The following is a 21,159-nucleotide window of genomic DNA, read 5'->3' on the forward strand; positions in this document are numbered from 1 at the left end:
TGCTGTCCACCAGTATCTCTGTTTTGTGTAGCTGCTACTTAAATAGCCATTTTGGCATTACACAGAATTACATAATCACATGTGCTATATGCAAAAGTGCAAATAGTCCCACTTAGCACCTAATCATGTGATATCTGTTGTGAAATGATGGTGAAAGAGCCAATAGATATGACTGTTACTTTGCTATTAGCTGTGATTCTTCAGAGGCGAGTACAGCCTGCAGCTGGAATTTAGCATAGATGGAAGAGGGATTAAGTGATAGTGGGAGCCTGAGTGTGTTGTATATAGAAACATTCTTCCCTCAACCCGTTTCTGTGGTGTATATACTCTGAGTAGGACACTGCTGTTAACCAGTCTTCCAGATTTTGTAATATGCTGGGATTTTTTTGCAGTTCATTCACACTAGGTGTCTGCTTTGGTTTCAGACTCACTTGCGTCCTCCACCAGAAGACAGTGACATGACACAAATGGTAGCACAGAGCTCTTACTGCTCCATTCAATAAGGGATCCTCCACGGACAGACTGTGACTCCCCAAAGGTTGCAGGGAGAGGTAAGAATGATCATACAGCATCAGAAGTGTTTCATTCCAAAGCCAGCAGGTTTTCACTCTCTCTAATCCTTCACCTTCAAGGTTTGGCACTCTTTGTGATCCTCTTAAAATATATGGGAGAACCAATAAGAATGATTAATGTTATTGTGAAATCATTTCCTTTTTTTTTTTTTTTTTTTTTTTTTCCCCAGTGATTTTTAGTCAGTTTTATAATGTTGGGCACTGAGTTGGGAATCACTGTGTCACAAGCTTGGTCATGTCATGTGAAATCTTCATAGGGAATTCAACTAAAATGGAAGAACCTTGCAAAAACTGAACAAGAATTTGCAAAGCAGGATTACAGGCACTTTTGAAGCTTTTCAAATCTCACTCTTGTCTCCTTCTAGTTTGAATATATTTCTTTGTTCTCCTGAAAGTCAAATAATTGAGGTTTTTGCATCTGATCCTTTGAATATATGGTCTCAGAATATCCTTGTGTATCTGCTTCAAAAAATTCAATTTCATAGAGCTTTAGGCTCTGATCCTCATCATGCATTACCTTTACCCCGACTACAGGAATAGAACTGATATGAAACTTAGACTGTGGTGCTTTGCAAAAATGTTACCATGGGAAAAAAAAATATTAAAATTCTGAAAGATTGTGGCAGCCTTTTAAAAAATTTGGCCCTCTCTGTCATCTTGCCAGAGAGGTACGTATTTCTCCTGCAGACAGGTTGGAGTTAGTGGGACATGAAATAATGTCAATGGTAATGGTAAGAGGATTAAACTGCAGTTCTGCTGTTATTGAACAGTTTGCAGAGACCATATTAAACAGCCACATCAGTCCGCAGGTCAGCCCTGCAGTTCCACTAAGCAAACACAGATGCAGAGTTCCCTTTCATGGTCATCATTTCATGCCTTTGACATCCCTACACTGTCGGGACCCAGTGGTGTATTTACAGCCTGAACATTAAAGATTCCTTTTATTTGAATCCTGAGTGGATACCAACAATTAAATCAGTAGTAACGAGAAAAAGGGGGGACACTTGGATGGACTTTAGTGCAATACAAACAAATAAGGGAAAAATTAAGCTGCTAGAACATTCCCTGATGGGGAACTTTGGGGACTTCTTCATTTGCTGACAAAAATTCTCTTTCAGAATCTAGTTGGTTTTAAATCTCTTTTCTTTGGGGCTGATATCTGCATTTTGCCAAAGCTGATCCTGAAGTTGCAGTGGTTGAATTTCACAAGGCTAGTGCAGTTCAGCTCATGTCAACACTGCCAGGCCTTTGTGCTTGTTCAAAGCTTGTGTGAGTCCACTGGGACTACAAATTGGCCAGAAGAGATTGAGGGAGCAGTCTGTCTTACAATATTCCTTTCCTTTTCCATTTCAACAGAAACTTTGGCAGTTCTTTAACATTTTCCTTAGTTTTTTTGTTTGTCAGAAGTGAAGCAAATAAACAAAGCAATTATGTGATGTGTGTATATATATATATTTATAAACACATACATTTGTGTAGGAAGGACAGAATATGGCAGATTTTTGTTTTGTCTGAATGGATTTACATGGCTTAGTCCTGCAGTTTTCAAGTAATGATAGGAATACAGCTAAGCTGAGTGTCAGGGTAGTCCTACAGAATGTAAAGATTATTGACAAAGAGTTCTTATAGAAAATAAATCAGCTGATGAATTACAGAGCCTTTGGTCAATAATTGTTTAATATGACACAAATTTTAAGTGAAATTTACAGCATACAAGCACTCCACAGGTAGCCACTTCTTCCTATGACATGAAATAAACATGCAACCAGAGAGTGTAGCAGTGAATTACATTCAACCTCAGAAATGCTTTAGTATGTCTTCAAGAGCTGCTGCCTGCTTCAGTGATGGATTATAACTTAGCATGGGATCCCACAGGCATGGTAAGGTATTTATGTAGTCTTATGATTGCTCAGACACTTGGAACAAATGTATAGCTGGTGCTGACAGAAATCAGAGTATTACTATCTCCCACTTTATTTCATTTATTTGTATTTAGCAAGTGCTGGAATGCAGCAAGCCACCAAGCACAACTGCAGCTGGAATATGGTTTCCAGAGCTTATTTACAGTAGCTCTTATTCACAACGGGTAGTGGTATATCACTCCATGTGTATTTCCATTGATGTCAGGGGGTCCATTAGCAGAAAGAGGTGCCATTCTGTGTAGCTGAGTATCAGTTTGGTCCCATGTTTGAAAAGCTTGTGTATTGTTCTGTTTGTAAATGTGTTTGCAGTTTGAAAAAAGCCCTATGCCTGATCCTCACCAAAAGGCTAACAACACTGCGAAATGTTGATGAAGTTGGTAGGGTGCAGGTTTTGCAGTATTTCATTGCTTTGCAGGAAACAATTCTACATGCTCTTTATTTAGTATTGGACAGATCTGTTTTCCACGTGCTATTTTGAGCTCCGTGCTTAAACTGATCCAAAATTCAAAGAGAAAAGAAAAAGCTGAGATTCATTTCAGCAGCAAACAATGTCAGGTGATGTTGATTTAAAGAAAACATTAATCAATCCAGATTTGCCTGGAACTGGGCCCAGGTTCACTCAACAGGTTGGTGAACCTTAGCAAATCTTCCAGTGAATCTGTTCTGTGTTTTGACTTTGTAACACGATCTGAAATCATCTGAGTTTCATGAGGTTTTGTTGTGCACATTTTGGAACACTGGTGGGGGAGTGAATCTAGGGAAACACAGAGATGCTACATTTTGCATGATGTGACAAGGTAAACTGTATTTCACTCTTCCTGACACTCCTTGATACCAAGTTGAAGAACGGTGTTGATGCTGTCAGCTTAGTATTAAAAGAGGAGACTATCACTATCTGTCAGTATTCCTGTGTCTACAGTGGTCTTAGATTCAGAGCCAAAATAAAGTCTTCAAATTGTACTCTACATGACAGTATAGTTAATTGTGTACTGTTATTTTTTCCCCTTGTTTGGGGTAAATGCCAGAATTTTTCCTGCATAGACAGATTCTGGAGTTGTGAGGAAGGTGTTAGGTCTTTTGATGTATGCTGGTTTGAAAAAGTTACATAGTGCTAGAAAAGATTAGGATTTTATTGTGAGCCCATGGATAAACAACTTATGCTTTAACTCTGTTCTGAATTCATAAATAGGTGTACCTGGCCTCCACAGCTGAGGATGAAATATTTAAGGTCCGTCTACACCCATCAGGTCAAATATATGATAAGGTGACATTTTCTATTAATTTTATTTCTACTCTGAGCTAGAGCCCAGAGCAATAGAGATGTGAGACACTCAACACAAGAAACAAAACCTGGCTCTTCAGTGCCTGCCAATTTTTTCATTCTGATTTAGAGTGAGCATCAGAATCATTTTGCTGGAGCTGGGATTTTAGAGAGAAGGGCTGATAGAAGAAGCTATGAACTTTTTGGCACTGATTTGTTGCCTCATACTTGAGATAGACCTGTAGGTCAGTATTATGAGAGATGGCCTGGAGAAAGGAGGAGGACAGTGCATGGAGGGTGGGTCAGTGAGTGTAGCCTACTGTCCTAGCATGTATACAAGGTCAAACTGGCTAATTTAATGGTCTTTTCTGAACTGAGAAATCTCTTAAGAGGGAAAAATCAAAGTCTGCAAAGGTAATAATTAAGAAAAAATATAACAGGCTGCAGTGTCCTCCAATGCCCCTGTGGTTCTTCCCCTCCTAACCCAACGCACGGGCAGTGATTCAGCCGCAGATTGACTTGTTCTGTCAGTCAACTTAGAAGTACAGCAGGAAGGAAAAACAGTTTGCCAATAATATTCAAGCTGAAGCTGACATCTTTATTTTCCTCTAAAAGAGTTGCATTTGCACCCGCTTGTATCACTGCATTTTTCCACTAAGGTTGTCTCACTTATTTAACTTGACACACAGAGCACCCCTCAGAGGTCTTTGAGATTCAAACCAGCATTGGAAGTGACAGCCCAGATAACGTGAGTAATCAAGTTGGACCTTGTGGGACTGCACTGACTACTTTTTAATTGATAATTCCAGGTTCCTATAATAAATTTATTTCTTAATTATATTCACTGTGTCATACATGGTAGCTAATGATTACCACTAGTTTAAGTTTGCAGCCTTAGAAGACGTGTTCCCCTCCCCCAGTATTTAATCACAATTTTCCTTCTAAATTAAGATTTTCTGACAAAGAAAACAGACCAAAGCTGCACATTAAATCCAATTCCTCCCAAATAAATGAAGGTAAATTTTAGGTACTAAATTAGATAAGTGATTTTAATTAGCTAATCATTTCATGAAGATCATAAAGCATTTAAATAACACTGAAGTTATGTATATTTAAGCAGTTTTATGGAGAATTAAAGTCTTAAGTGGTAAATTTAAAATGTAAATACAAAAGTGAATGTTGGAATGTTAATTGCTTTTCCTGAGTTTCTCACATGGCCTGAGATGTTACAGGAGGAATCAAGAATTACAGTCATAGGAATAATGTGGCCAATCTAAAGCTTATTAAAGTCCTTGGATTCTTTCCATGAAGTTTAGCAGCCATTGCCCCAAAACAACAAATGCCTTTACATGTCTGACTTACAGCGCTGTTAAAGTTTCTTGTTTATTATAACTGTACATGTGATGTCAGTATTCTTAAATAACCACACATTTCTAGTGTAAGCTTCCTTTTAGAAGCCAAGAAATTTTAGTTGACCTGAAGAACTTACCTGATACTCTTTGAAAAATACATCTTGGCAGTAACAGCCATTTACACCATCAGGTCATTTCACATCAGAAGAAAAATTTACCTACTAGGAGAAGCTGATGCATTCAGTCAACAAAGCTCAGCAACAGACCGGGTCATTATTAGTATGAATTCTCACGTGCCTGTCCTTAACTCAGTGAAGCTTTACGTTGGTTTTGATTCAATATATAGTTAAAAATAGTTAAAATTGAAACTTAATTTTACAGTTTTGTTGCTCATAATGTTGGAAACTAACAGGTTAAAATCAGGAAAGTAAGGCTGAAAAATCAAAACACTTGGAAATGGGTTTCATATCCCATTGGATGAAGGAGTGCAGGAAGGGGACCTCAGCAAAGGTTTCCTTGCTTCCCTGCAACTATTTCATCTTCCAGGAGAAAAGAAAGAATCATAGAATCATATGGAATGGCCTGGGTTGAGAAGGACCTCTGAGATCACTAGTTTCAACCATACACGTCCACAACTCCCCCTCCTGCCTTCATGCAAACTTCTACTCCACATAGATGTAGGAATTCCCTTACAGGCAACTGCTCCACCAGCAGTCAAAAAGAAGTGGTATTGCTGTAATCTGTGTCTTCCTGTGATTGCACTTCTGTTATTGCTACGTGCAAGGAACGGGCATGCCAAGGGCCCAGTACCCAGTTTAAAACATGAGCTGTCTTCCAGTGGTGAACTGGGGCCGTGCCTGCACTTGAAGGCTGGGGACAAGATTGCTGGGCAGGTCAGTGTGGCTGTGCTGGTCAGAAACCACCCTGCAGTGCTGCAGAAAGGCTACGTGAGAGGAGAAGCCAGTGTGAACCTTGTCAGTTCATCAAAGCACCCAACATCCCCATTACACACCACCCAGTGCACGTGGTCTAGGACTATTCCGGGCCTCTGTTTCTTCAGCTGTTGAATGAGGATGTTATTATGCTCTTGTCTTGGATGCTGAGAGGGTTAATTAATTATGTTTATGAAACCCTTTGAGATTCTCAGATGAAAGGTGTCTTTAGAATTGTTAGGTGTTATTATAAGAAAAAAGAATGATTTTATTGCTTCATGTTAATGGTTAACATCTGCACCACAAAACCTGCTTGATCACATAAAGATTCTACTAAGCATTTAATCCTAATTTGCAGGCTGATGCATATTCATTTTATTTAGAAGATTAATTTAGTCATCAAAGGTTAATCTGCCTCGGGTTTGTAATTAGGCAGAGCAGTGACTTTGCGTCTCTGGGCTCACCCAGGCTGGGCTTTCTGAGCAGGCAGGGCTGTGACTGGCACCAGTTTTCACTCCTAGCAAGCACTCAGAGAAGGCTTAATTTTTGGACACTCAGTGGTGCTTGGAGTGAGCTCCGAGCAGTTCTGAGATTGAAAATTAAAAGAGGAGTACAGGCACTTTGTGAACTTCTGAATGCCGGTTTAATTCATCCCCTGGTATGTTTACTCCAATAAATGACAGAGGACTACACGAGGTTTTTGTAAAAATAATTAACAGAGCTCACACTGCTTTGCTCTAGGAGTCCTTCCTCTTTTGCAGTGTTGCTGATTAGCAGCATGTAGAAGGTTGGAGATGAAAGACTGTGGGGTTTTCCGTTTGAAATCTCAAGCTTTAACTTTTAGCTGATGTTAGGAGGCATTGTTAGAGGTTATACAACAGGACATGTAACTGCTTGTCCCTCAGACAATTAAGTCTTTTGTGCTCAAGGTTGACTTCGTTAATGAAAAGTCACTTAAGAAAATGTGGTCCTTGTGGAGAATAAAAACAGTGTTTCCTTTGCAGGTACACCAGAAGGCATCTGTAATTACTGTTTATAAAGCAGGCTGTTACTTAAGTTGGAAGAATTACTAGTGGCACCACGGTGTCTTTTGAAGTAAGGAGGAATGGTTGCTTCTTTGTCATGTCCTCACCTTTCCTCTGTTGCAGAGCAGAGTGATATAAGAGGGTGTGCACCATGCTCTGCCCTGCTGTAGAGATGTCGTGAGATAGAGAGGCCCTGCAGTGAGCACAGGCTGGGTGCTGGGGGCTGTGACAGCACTGCTCATCCTTGCTGTGCTGACAGAGCCGTGGCAATGGGTCCCTGTTCAATCTAGGGGTCTGGCTCACCATGGGCAGGATGCAGGAGTTTCAGTCTGGTAGGTAGGAGCGGGAAAGTGCAGGTGAAAACTTTGCAAATTGAAAATTTGTCTTAGAAACGGAGTGTTCTACCCAATGTCAAGTCCATACGTGCTGGAAAATAATAAAATATATATAAATGAAAATTGTAATACTAGAATTTAGGAAGTTGGCCAAACTGTTTACATTTTAGCACAGCTTGGCTTTGGTTGGGTTTGGAATCCAAATTCCACGAGGTTGCTGCCTGTTTCCCTAGCACAGTTCTCACATCACTACTACGATTTGCCAGTTTCCCCCTCCTCTGTGTGGTGCAGAGCCTCAGGAGCATCCAAGAAGGGATTTTGGAGACCATAAACAGTTCTTAATTGAGAACAGCCCCAAATCAAGTTAAGTGCCAACCTGACTATCAAAATATAAATTAAACTCTTTTATTACAGTATTGTATTTTAATTATTATGAGAACAAGTCACCTAACATGATAAAGCTTTTAACATAGCAGTTATTTTCTTGAGAGCCGATAGGTTGATTTTGAGTGGATGGTTACAGCTATGGCTTCTTTCCTGGTTTCTGATGATCTCAGATTGCTTGAGCTGCTTCATCTCGTGCCTGTTATCAAATGCAGATTTCCTATTCTCAGTTCAAAATGCTGGAGAGGTTTTCTTGGAGCTCTGAAGGACATAAAAATTGTTTTGGATTGATGATTTGCAAAGGTAAGACCTGTTGCTGGCTGACCTTTACTTGTCACGTTGCTCTTTACAACGAAGATAGCCAGCCATGCAGTGAGAATGCAGGGTTGCCACTCAGTACCATAACTGGTAAAAAAAAAGAGTCAGGAATACAAGCCATTCTAAGCAGATACTGAAAAACAATGTTAGTTACTGTTATATAGTTCAAGTCTGTCCCTTCTAGCCAAAAGTCTGGAAGTGGAATTAAACACACATTTCCAAAGATTTCAGATTGCTTCTGCTAACTGTCTTAGTCATCTCATCAACCTGAGCCTGCAGTGCCTTCACTTGCATCTTAATCTTGAGCTGATCTGTATGAACGGTGGGTAGGTACCTCTAAAACGTGGATCTCGAGCTTCATCTGTCATCCCTGCTTCTAGATCATTGACTTCAGTGAGATTCCAGAGGAGCAAGATTGGCCACAAGAGGATGTGAACTGTCAAGGAGACAAACCTCATCCTCATCCGTTTGAGTTGTTTGTGGTAAAGAATATCCCAAACGTTTAGCAAGTTATGTAATTTGAGAAGCGATGCAGGATTTTTTTTTTCTCCCTACCTTTCAATTTTCTTTATTTAATGAAGGAAAAACTTGCTATAGGACTAGTGTGCTTATGATAGGGAAAAAAATATCTGCCAGAATCTCTGTTATTACTCAGGCCTCTATGTGTTCTTGTTGCTCTTGTATTTGTAATAGCAAAAGGTGACTACTCTTAAGAAAATTATGTGTTTGCAGAGTAATGCCTTCTTCCCTGCACCTTGCAAACTCGAACTCAGCACACTGGATAGAAGTTCAGGAGGGTGTAAATTAGTAAAGTTAATGCAGTAGTGCTCATAGCAGTGAATACAGAAGGACTGAACTGCTGGGCACTGCAGCGCATAAAGGCAGCCAAACGGATTGCTGGCGTCAACAGGCAACAAAGATCCTGCCCCTTCCTATTTTGACTGCAGGGAGCTGCAGTGAGTCAGGCTTGGGTGGAAGGGGAGATCATCCACCCAGATTGCCAGCTCAAGCTTGCCACTGCTTTATCTTGTGGTGTTAGGCAATGTGTTCTGCTTCTGGAAGACCTCAGGGTTACAATCTTAAAGGAAAAGTGCAGAACATCACAATTATGTATTTATGGCCAACTGCTACCTACTGAAGTCATGTTACTTGGAGAGTATACATGCCCTGATAGACTCTCACACCTGTACATCAGCTGAGGTGTTTTACTCTTGATTCCTTAAAAAGTACAGACAGCACTCATGAGCAGTGCTGAGGATGGGAATATTGTTGCTGCAGTCACTGGAGCCATTCATACATATGCATACAATGGCAAGTTCCCAGTGTATATCTAAAAGTACAGATTTTTGTACCATTCATTGAATTTGCATAGTACTGTCCAGAAAAGTCATCATTTTAAGGCTTTTAGAGCATTCTTAGTGTTCATCCCTTGTGCTTGACAACTGTGAGGCAGATTCTTGTTGACCTGGATCATCTGGGCTGTAGATGCCTGGCAGCAGTATTGCTCTCTCAGGTGAGTTCCAAGACTGCTTGCTGCTATCTTCAAAGGATGAGAAAGCAGCACCTCCTTTGGCTGGCAAGGTTTTTGTGCAACTGAGTGCTTCTGTTTTCTGCAGAAAGGTCTGTGTCTTCTGCCTTTGCCCTTGCCTAAGGGTGAATTGTCTTTATTACAGCTACCCTGTGGGCACAGGAAGTGATATTATATAAGAAATCATTTTGCAACCCTATTTCTACTAATCATTGCCACTCCTACCATAATAAGAGACAGATGCAATATACACGATTCATGTTTCCATTATTTTTCTGCATGTGTTTTCCATTTAATTACAGTATATGAATTTCAGCTCTCATTTTTTCCTTTCTCACATTCAAAGTTGAATTTGATATCTGTGATTCATAGATAGGCCTGTGAGAAATTGTTTGAAGCACTTTACACTCTTCAATCTGAGTCTCTGCAAATCTCTTAAGTGCTCTGAGTATTTTCCAGTTTCGTTTGTAATGCAATAGTATCTGGGATGCTATTGTAGTAGGATCTGCACAAGAAAGAAGAGAAGCTTGAGCTTGTAAAGAACTTTGCTTAACAACAGTAACAATGCCAAAAAAAAAAATAACTGTTTTCAGAGAACTCTTTTCATTGTTCTATCTCAAAACAAATTGCAAAGGGGTTCATAGAGGAGGAACAGAGGTGAACTATGAGATGGCCTGGGAACTGCCAACAGAGGAGTGAAATACCCAGTCCTGAGCTAGGAACTAGGTATTTGTGACTGATCTACTCAACGGGGAGCATGCCTCAAAATAATTTATGTTTAAATAGCTTGTGGTGTGCTACTTGTTGGATTCTTTCTTTACCAATTGTATCACCGCGTTTGAATTGAGCATGTTATAAAACTTGAGAAAGTAAATTTCGGGTCAAGTTTGACGTGGAAGATGCCAGCTAAAACAGAGAATTGTAATAGTTTATTTACTAAAGGCTTGCTTCTACAGTATTTTAAATTGAATTGTTGGAAATCTTCCTCCTCCTTTCCTTTCAAGACAGAAAAATCCAGAGTAAGAGCACTGGAAAGGTTTCGAATCTACACTGGCATCCTGAAGGCAGAATTGCACCTTCTGGGTGTAGCAGTACTGCTGTAGCTCTCCTCAGGTAACCCAACCCTCACATGTTTTGAGTGCAGTGTCTGACTGTAATGATTTCTGCAGATCCATACACTGCATAAAGGACACGTTCTTTAAAGCTGTGTGAATGCTCACTTCGGTTGCACAACTGTCCACAAAGGTTGTGAAGGCTTGATATACTCTATTGAGTAAATAACCATAAATAAAACAGGCTATTAAAAATCTTTAAATGTGCATGATGCCATTAAACTATACTGTTTGGAAGGAGCTGTAGTGTTTGTACATGTTTTTAACAACTGTCCAAATACATATTGGCACATACTTTAAGATGTACACAAACCTTTCTCTATGGTAACACTTGGGCCACAAAAGCTTTGTTCAGCATTCTTGTAGTACAGTATTTTTAATAGTTTAATCACTACAAGGAGACAGGAGGCAGCTAATCATAGGGAGAAATGCCGATTTCAAGGAGCAAAAACATGACAGTGTCTTTGAATCTAATGATTAGGACTTGTAAAGTTACTTGCAACTTACTACACCCACAACCTTTAGTAGCAAATGGCAAAATATGGTAAGAGATGTAAGAAATCTGTGATTTGTGGACAGAAATTTCTAGATCATGTAGGCTTTTAATACCTGGCTGTTCAAGCAGGTGAATAAACACTTATTTTTGCTGACTACTCGCATGAGTCAGTTCTGACTGGAATTTATTTGCACTAAAACTATTACCACTGTCTTTTTTAGTTTTATTTTTTGCTACCTGTATATGTCATCTATGATCTGTAGGTATTTTGGGTTTCTGGGTTGCCTAGATTCTGAATATTGAAAGTATTCAGTGTCCTTCAGGAGTACCAGAATCTGTGGTCTTCTTCTGGCTTCAGTGTTCAATATGGATATGGTTCGTTATTGAAAGACAAAATTTCTTCGGATAAGAAACTTCAGAGCAGAGACCTTGCTTTCCTGCTGGCCTGTGATGTTATCAAGCAGTAATCCTTGTTAGTAATATTAATGTTCAAACATGATCAGGCTGGTGAAATATCTCTTTGGCTGCAGAGGAGATCTGGCAGAGCCTCCCTCTGCCTGCTTTTGGATCATTTTGTAGATCCCATTTACACCAGCCAATTTACCTCTGAGTGGGGTGAGCATTTATGCATCGTCTGCTTCACCCGCTGCTGCTGGGGCATATGAGACATCATCTCAGACTGAAATCTCACCTGCACCTCACGATGATGCCCTACAAAGACATCTTTTAGTTGTAAAGTGCTGGAACCTAGTTCTCTGAATCTGTGTCAGCTGAAAGGTTGCTCTGAATTTCACCAGCTTGTTTTATGGCATACTAGAGAGCTCCTGTGTTAAGAAGACTTGTCTTAAGCAATCCTTTTAGTGTTCCTGTGAGAGGAGGCTATATTTTAAATACAGTAAGTCAGTCTGTCATCTGTCTCTCATGGGCAATTTGATCAGGCCCCATGGGACAAAGTTAATAGAGTCTTGCAATATCTAAGATGCTCCTTTACAAGCAGCACCAGTCACTTTTGGGTTGTGCTACCCATTTGCTAATTCCTGTCTCCTTGCAAAACTTCTCTGGCACTCTGATTTCTGTTTGACTTGTTAGGAGTGAACACAGCCCTGCATTTTTGGACAGTTGTCAATTTAACCAATTAAAAGAACGTCTTTGGATAGTTATCAGAAGCTGGAGCTGAAAACATGTTTGCAATTGCTGATGACATAGCTGTTTCTATTTGCTGCTCTCTCTTTTAATTCCAGAAAGTGATATTTTTTTTGGCAGTAGATATGAGAAAATATGTCACTGTGTATAATTACAAAATGCTGTTCATTTCTGCCTTGTAACTGTGGGGGGTTAGTTGGTACAATACATTTGGTTCATTCTTGGCTCACTCAGCTGCATGACATACACTTAAGTATATTATTAATTATCATGTTAATATTCATTACCATGTTAATATCCATGGTATTGCATAATTCTACATACCTCTAAAATGATGTTCAAGTGCATATGCAAGCATGAAAAACACTGGGTGATCTCCTAGGAGTTTCTATTAAGCCTTAACTAAAATCACATTGCATACCTTTTCTAGGAGACGTGTTTGTTCGTGGGTTTTTTTAAAGGCTTTAACCCCACCATGGTTCTTGCTATGAAACAAGATTCCTCCCTGTGAACAGGCTTTGCACAGAGCTGCTTCAAATGGTCCTTGTGCTTTCAGCCAGATTCTAAATACAACCCTGCAGCACTCGCTTGACTTTAATTTCCTAGATTGCATCTGCCACCTCATCAGAGCAATTGGACTGTTGAGCACTGAAGAAACTGTATAATATTTCTGGTGGCTTGTATTTTTCACTTGATATGTACCAAATATGTGAATAATGTCTCTGTAAGGATCTGTGAATTTTTCAGTAGATAGCAAATGGTTTTGCAAGAGAAAATTCTACTAGAAACTGCATCTTACAAACAGCAATTTTTTAGGATAAGTGCTGAGCCTCGATTTAAATGCCCGTTGCCCAGAGATTTAAGAGAAAAGGCTTTATATATGGGCAGCACAACGTTGCAAATATTTCAGGTTCGACCTCCTGTGCGCTCTGACTGTCGTCACCTGAAACCACAGAAAACAATGGCAATGTTGCATTTTTTTTAAATTTCTATCAGATTTCTAATGTGCGTATCCCTATGGAAATGAGGGCACATAGCACCTCCCATCCAACTCAAAGCTGTGCTTTTCCAAAGGCATCTTTGACTTGGAGGGAGGGCACCTCCTGCACTTTGCAAGCTGTTGGCTTTTGTTTCCCCCTGCAATTTCAGGCAAGTTTTAAAAGGTTTCAGTGATATTCATTGTCCATTTTTATTTCTCTTATTGTAGAGAACACGGTGCTAAGGGAAGGGAGAGGTGTAGCTCATCTTTGTGCCCATCTTGGTGGGCTGAACTGGGTGATGTCATGGCACCAAGCAGTTTATTGTAGGGTAAGGAATAGCTCACTGCCAAAGTCATATGTAGAGCAGTATATTTCAAAGTAAGTTTTGCTCTACAATCCTCTCAAAACATCCATGTAAATGAATCGTACAGGTTTAGCTCTGTTGTCATTGACATTGTCTTGGTTCTAAGTGGCAGCACAGCTCTTCCCACACCTCCTGAGGCACATGGGAGGAACATGGGGTACTCCTGTCCTCCACAATTACATGCAGTGGTCCCTGAATTACCTCTGGATAGACTGTCTTCGTATGTAGCATGGCTGTGTCAGTGCATTCAGAAGCAGAGCTGGTAAAGCACTGCAGTCTGACAGGGCTCTGCTGCTGGCTGTCCCAGTGCAGCTGGTAGAGATCTGCTTCTTCAGAGATTGCTTTTTGTTTCTGCAGAACATGCATTTTTTTCTGTGCTTCAGCTCCCCTTGCTGGGCTACGACTCATTGGCACTGTGTCTTCTGTCTGTGAACAGCAGGAGCACTTCTGAGTGTAGATGAAGCCTACCAAGCATTTGTGTGATGCCTAACCAGTGAGCTCTGCCCTTCTAAAAGAAATCAACATGGTGCTATAATACTAATACTAATACTAATACTAATAATAACGTTACTTGGTCCACAGGTTGTGTTCACAAGCCACAAGGCTTATTTTAGGCTGGCAGACCAACTTGAACACAGCTATATAGAAGTGTGAAATCTAAATTAAGATATTGATAATATCATCCCAGGATGGATATTTTGAATTTCTTTTTAACCAAAATTAGCATTTTATCTGAAAAAAGGAATGGAAAGAAAACTGCTTGCTCCACCAAGGTATATAAGAAACACACACAACAGCATTTAGATGTGATGATAGAACAATTGTTTTCCATCAAGCAAACCAGAGAAGAATCCATAATAAAATTTTACAAGTTAGTTGCCACTAAGAATAAACTCAAGAGCACTATATGAAATGAATTGGGTGTTTTAACTGAATCTTCTCTCAGGACAATAACTCTAATGTAGAGCCAGGGTCTGAGGAGGTCACCTGCAGAAAGCCCTCCTGGGGCACTTCAGAGGAGAAAGGAAATATTCTCCTCCCTGTCAGGTTCACTTCATGTCCTAATATGTCTGAGGATGTGCACTGAAAACATAATACACAGTCACCATTATGAGGCTTAGATAACAAGAGTCATTAAGAAATCTCTGAGGATAACAAACTTAACCCTGTATGAACTTCAGGATCATATCCTGCTACTACAGTGAAGAGTAAGTCACGTTGACTGTAATTCGACTGAGCTAAAATGTCACTTACCATTAGAATCAAGGTGTTGGGTTTTTTTAGAATTACAGAATTTCTTTAAGAATATGTGAGAATTTATAGTGGGCATCTACCAAACATAATCTGTAGTGATTTTTCCAGTGCAGTGAGAAGACCTGGATTTCCAGCTAGTGAAGCATTGGCCGTATCTAAGATTCTGTGTGCGCATGAGCGAGATGCAGTAATTCAGTGCAGGATCACAAATTAAAATACTGATTGAGAAATCTCTGCGTTTGTCATCACAAGTAGGTTCATAACTCCACAGCTTCTGTTCAGGCCCTCTGGCTACAGCAGGGTGGATGGCAGCTCCCTGCAAGCACAGTGTGTTTGGTCTTCCACGGGACGTGCACTGTTCCCAATTAGGAACGGTCACAGATCTCTGCATCCACACAGCTGGAGTGCAGGCCCTGTTTTAGCCCCTCTGTATGAAACATAGAGACCTCTTTAACTCCCCTCGCCCAAATCCCTGCTCTCCATCCTACCACCATGTCTTCAAACCTTGAGCCTCATCTCATGCATGTTTTTTATTGCTCATTTTAACTAGGATGCCATCAGTTTGAACAATTACAAATTGCAGTGATGTTAAAAGATCCAGGCAGCCCTTGCCAGAAGTCAGCAAGGCCAGGAATTAGCACATTCTTTGCTCTGCAGTGATGCAGGGGCTGTTCTCTTGGTTCCTCTGCCCCGTGCCTGGCAGGAGGAAACCAGCTTGTCAAAGAGCTGTTAGCATTTGCCTTTCTTGAACTCCTACAAGTTGCTCACACTGGTGAAGGAGCTTGGCTAAGCATAGAGTTTTCAGTATATCGTGTTTACTTAAGGGGGTTTAGGTACTAACAGAAAACATGGTGTAGATACAGACTAACTACAAGGACTGTGGATCATTTTTATTACTCTGGCGGTGCTTCTAACTCAGTTCAATTCAGTAAGGCTTTTTGGCCTGATAAACTATGAAAGTCTTTCGTGCTAAAAAAAAATAAAAGAAGAAAAGGAAAATTCCTTGGGGATTTTTCAAGATCAAGAGTGATGGAAGGAGCCTTCTTCACAGCAGATTCAGTCCTTTGTGGCCACTGTCAGCAGCACCCATCTCTGCATCCCTGAGCTGGTGTCAGGGTGCTGCTCACAACAAAGCCATCGCCTTTCCCCTGGGACAAGGCAGAACTTTCCTCTCATCAGATTTTATTTCTTGGAAACACATTTTATTTCCTGATGATCGAAGGAAATGGTTTCATGGCTTTTCTTTTTTCTTCTCTTTTCTCTTGGTTTGGCCACTAGATGCAATTACATTCACTTTTTAGCATGGCTCAAGCTGCAGTAGCTAACTGAAGGCTCTGAGCAGCACACTGTCTCTGGGGTGCTAACAGATACATAGTCTCCAAGGGAAGCAAAAACTGAGTCCCTGTGAGGTGGGAATCCCTGCCTTTGTGGTCTTGTGATGAAACAGACTCAGCCTAATTCTTCACTCTGTACAATAAATCAGGAGTGATTTCTTTGGAATAAAAAGAGGTTGCAAAGAGATAAAAACAGTGACAGGAGAATTACTGCCCATCTCTGTGGAACACGCAGTTGGTTAAATCCCCTCATTGCTCAGGTGGTGCTGAATGTCATGCAAGGAAGCGGTCGTTCAGTCTGTGCTGTGCAGGATAGAGCCAGGATGCGAATGTGCTGGGGTGCAGCTGTTTCTCCCTCACTGTCACCGTGCTTTTACTCACCTTTGCTGCCAAAGTATTTGTTCACCTTTCTCCATTTGTAACTCAGTTCTATACCTGCACACATTTGCAACTGAGATTCAAACAAGACAATTTTGTGCTCGCAAAGGGAGAAGTACTTTACAGCTCTACCTGTTGTCTGTGTAAGTGCACTGATGCTTGACATACTCGCAAGAATTCCTTTCTCTCTGTGCCTCCAGTTCTCTTTGTCAGTAAGAAACAGCACATGCATAGTTCTAAGTGCTGAAAAGCAAATATTGACGTGATAAATTAGCTTTCCCCCCCCAGTGTTCTAAATATGGCTCTACTTTGAAATTAAGTGCACTACAGAATATTCAGTTGCAGCACATTGCTGGCATACAGTTTTTAAATTGTTAGTGTTTGGCAGCCCTTGGTTTTTAAATTCCTACTGATCACAAGTAGCTGGCACTAATCAGCTCCAAGAGAGTTATGGTACTGTGTACCCTCTTAAATGGCTGGAGTGCAGATAGACATCTAAAACTCCCATTTATAATAGCCACATGCCAGAAACACTTTACTCTGAGCAGGGTTTTTATTTTACTTTTTACATCTCTCACATTTTACATCTGGTTCAACAGTTCTGAAGGAAACTACATCTGATGTGATAGCAGGAGATCTATATCACACATCTCAAAACCTGCCAGAAATGCAATTTAAATATAGTTTTGGACAGAGTAAAAAAGTCTTATTGATATCAGATGTCTGGGCAGTGAGAAGTTGAGCTGTGTCTCTGCTTGATTTGCTTTAACAGAAGGAAATCATAAGGTGAAGTCTTGGTTCTACTAAAACCTCTGAAGGCTTTGCCATTAGTTTCAGCCATCAGTGTTCACCTTGCAGCCATGAAGTTCAAGCAAAGCTGGACAGCCTGATTGGAAAAGGCAAACATACAGCATTTTGCATGGAGCAGCACTGGTTGGACTTGTTTTCCAGTGTGGGTAACTACGACCTCAACTGTGCTGCAGACTACAGAAGCAGATCTTTTCCAGCTTGGATTCACCACAAGTGTGGTCCAGGAAAGCTGCTTCTCCTGTCTCGCTTGATTCTAGTCTGTTTTCATGGTGCAGCCACAGAAATATCTGGAGTTTCAGGTAATCTGGCTTAAGTCAGAAGGAGTTTTATGCCTTGTTCATCTGTGAGTGCGTGTACCAGCGGAGCTGAGCTGGACTTTGTGGGAGCCATTCCTCCATAATGGACTGAAAGGCGTGATCTGCCCAAATCAGCACCTCTCAGGGCTGGAGCCCAAAGGGCTGTGTGCACATCACCTGCCAGTGGCGGCAGGTTTGTGCTTGGAAATAGGAAAGCCTATGCTTTCATCTTTAAGAATGCCAATACTTGGGGTGTGATGAAAATCAGACCTCGCTGAGCCAGGTCTGAAAGCTGCAAGCAGTGCCTGTCAGGCAAAGGCTGAGGAACACAAGCTTGGGGGCCCATGATAAGCCAGAGCACATGTGAAAGCACCCAGCTGTATTTTGTGCCAGCTGGGTAAGAAACAACCCTGCACAGAGTCAGGGACAAAGACCTACTTTATTACTGCTGCCATAATTATTACTGTTTTATACTCTTGAACCTTAATGAAGGAACCAGGCCCCAGAGAGTTGGGCTCTGTGAGCAGATGCAGTTTGGCTCTTGTGAAGCACACTGCAATGTTGCCTCATTACTTCTGCACCAAACAAAATCAGAAGCTGTATCAGAATTCAGTGGGAGCTGAGGGCAGGCAGAGGCTCACAGGGAACACTCAGTGTGCTGTCAGGATCAGGCCCATAATGTGTAACTCCAGCCTCAAAAACTCATTTCCTTTGAAGCTCAGTTGAGTGTTACTACGACACATCAGCATGTTGCACCACACAGAGTATATCAAATTTGATGTCCTTTTTTTTTCCTTCCTTTTTCCCTGGGAACCTGTAAATATCCTCTGGTAGCAAAACCAGAGAGGAATAAATTCTCTTCGATGTATTTACAAATGTGAGAAGCTTTTCAAGTTGTATTTGCAATTCTCTTTCTTGCAATGACCTCTATTTTCATAATCCTTCATGGAATATCATGGTTTAAAGAGCTTTCTCTTCCTGCTGTTTTTGTTAAAAGGTTTTTGATGTGATATTTGGAAAGTCAAATTCTGCATTTAAATGTTGTGTTTTCACAGATATAAATGAAAGAGGCCATATTTATCTTTTTTTCCTTCTTTTCCCCTTTTCTGGGAACATCAAGCAATTCCACTCTTCTGCATATATTGTTAACTAAACCATGAGAGCATACAGCAGCTTTAATAGTTAGGCAATTGTGATTACATCTAGCTCGTAATTGCATTTATTTCCTCATGTATCTCCCAATAGGTAAGCATCAGTTTGGCCTGTATAGGCATGTGTTAATGGCAGGAAAATCATCTGACAGCATGGCAGCAAGGAAAATAGCTTAAGTCACTGGAAGTCTTTCATGTCATGGACACTTGCAAAGACTCTGTGCGCTTTATTTTTTGCTCACGTGTGTTTAAAATATGGATTTGCATACAAATAATCAACATACTGAATGAGAGAGCTAGGAGAGTGTGGTTGTGTTATCTCACACAGGAGAAGACAGAAATGGCACTCAAAGGGATCGATGCACAAACAGTCGTGGGCCCCACGCTTTGCTGTACATTCGATTGGCAGAAACACATGCAGACCTATGGAAAAAGGCAAACAGATAAAGAGTGCCATGTCAGGGGATGGTTGCTGAGGTTCACTTGTGTCCACATGCAATCTCATCGGTTTAATTGACTTAATATGTGGAGGATGGTGCTAGAGTCAGAGCAACCCACAGGGTCACGCTTGGCTCCTGTTAAAGCAAGGCTTTGCCAGGCGCTGTAGCTCTGGCTCAGTATGACTGGAGGAACTGGCCTTCTGTTCACTTTTTAACAGAATTCTGGCTAGAAATTTCACAGATTTATGACAAAGCCACAATGCATGCATTTTCTCAGAGAAAAGAAGGAGTTTCTTATTTGAAATGATAAGCACACTTTTGTTTCTAATGTTAATCAGAAAGCTTGCAAAGATCCTCAAAAGCTGTATTTCAGTCAGCTGAGCAGTGTCTGATCCGAGCTGTCTGATCCTGAACATGGCTCCAGCAGAGCGAGCTTTTCTCACTGCTCCTACAGACCACGATCTAGGCCAGTTTGTAGCAAAGTGTTCTGAAATTAGAGATACGTGAGATCTAGCAAGACCTGTGTGTAGCGAGAGGTGTGTTCTATGTCAGCTCAGCTGACACTAATTGCAAGAGCAAGAAGTAAGCAAGAAGAAGTAAGAGAAGAAGTAAGAACTGGGGAAGGCTGACACCTGTGGGTTGCAGGTACAAGGGGAGGAAGGAGCCCAGTGCTTTTTGCTGAGCTGTTGGGCTGGGCAGCCAGCATAGCCCAAGAAATGCTCGTACCATCAAAACTGGTTCCGCCTTCCAGGCAGCACAAACAAAGGAACAACATAACAACAGAAGTTGTTTACTGGGTATGTTGCTGCTCTCTACCAGGGTAAGGCGTTTTCTAGTTTTCTTGGGGGCAATAAAACTCCTGGCAAATGCTGGGCACACTTCTGGAGAAGTTCTGCTCTTCTGTCTTGGTAGACATCCCTATCCTTTAGCTGCTCACAGTATGACAGTCATTAAGGCATAAAATGGAATTTGTGAGTATGGCCAAGAACCACTAGAGGACTAAAATCCAATTTTTTGTGTTTTTTAATTTTAGTTTTTGTTTTTGGCAACTTTGTATTATTATTGTGTTTAGCGTTCCCTATCTTTCAAATCTCCCATTGAGTTAAAAACTTCCAGTCCAAGAGCACAGAGCAGCTGTCCTAATAGTTACTAACTTCTTTTTTTCTCCAAGAAAAGGAGCCTAAGCTTCTCCTCCAAGCATTATAAGCAGCGGTGTGATTATTATGTGCCATGGCAATGTGAGGAGGAGGCAGCAGAAGAATGAATGTGGATAAATGAGAAAATAAAGGTGCATGATCTGTGTTACAGCACAGAAATGGGGCTTGTCTTCTGGCTGCAACTGAGGTCAAATTACAACATTGGAGCACTGTGTGAAGAAAAGCAGAAAGTTGGACTGGATTTTTGGTCTGTCCTCTGTGACACAATTTAGAGAGTGCTGAGAAATCTGGCTTCAGATCTGTTTCTGGATTTGTATGTGGTGTCTCTAAGAGTTATGTTAGCTTTTTCCATTCTGCCATCTAAAGATGTTAATATTTAGAAGGCTTTTTTTTTTTTTTTTCATAAAAACAGCAACAACATGGAAAATATTAACAGGAAACATTTAGATGCTGCAGGAAATTACAGCTGTGAAGTGTATCTCATGTTAGCAGAAGATTGAATGAAGCTTCTTCCCATGTGAACTTTTAAATCTACGAAGAAGAGCTGTGTTTCTCCACATACCTGCTGTTAAGTGGGATGGAATAAGTGAAGAACAGTATTATGGTGTGCTTTAC

The 21,159-nt window shown here is 40.8% G+C and overlaps 1 long non-coding RNA gene across 1 annotated transcript in view; it reads left to right on the forward strand.

Moving 5' to 3' along the window:
• LOC122183315 overlaps nucleotides 1-21,159 on the forward strand; it is a 178,440-nt gene that overhangs the window by 150,126 nt on the left and 7,155 nt on the right. The window contains exon 2 of the long non-coding RNA XR_006180219.1: nucleotides 426-551. This is a non-coding gene — a long non-coding RNA (uncharacterized LOC122183315). The remainder of the gene's footprint in view (nucleotides 1-425; nucleotides 552-21,159) is intronic.

This window comes from Lagopus leucura, unplaced genomic scaffold (assembly GCF_019238085.1).
Source record: "Lagopus leucura isolate 7727_CA_CO unplaced genomic scaffold, USGS_WTPT01 Super-Scaffold_100017, whole genome shotgun sequence".
Taxonomy (NCBI): domain Eukaryota; kingdom Metazoa; phylum Chordata; class Aves; order Galliformes; family Phasianidae; genus Lagopus; species Lagopus leucura.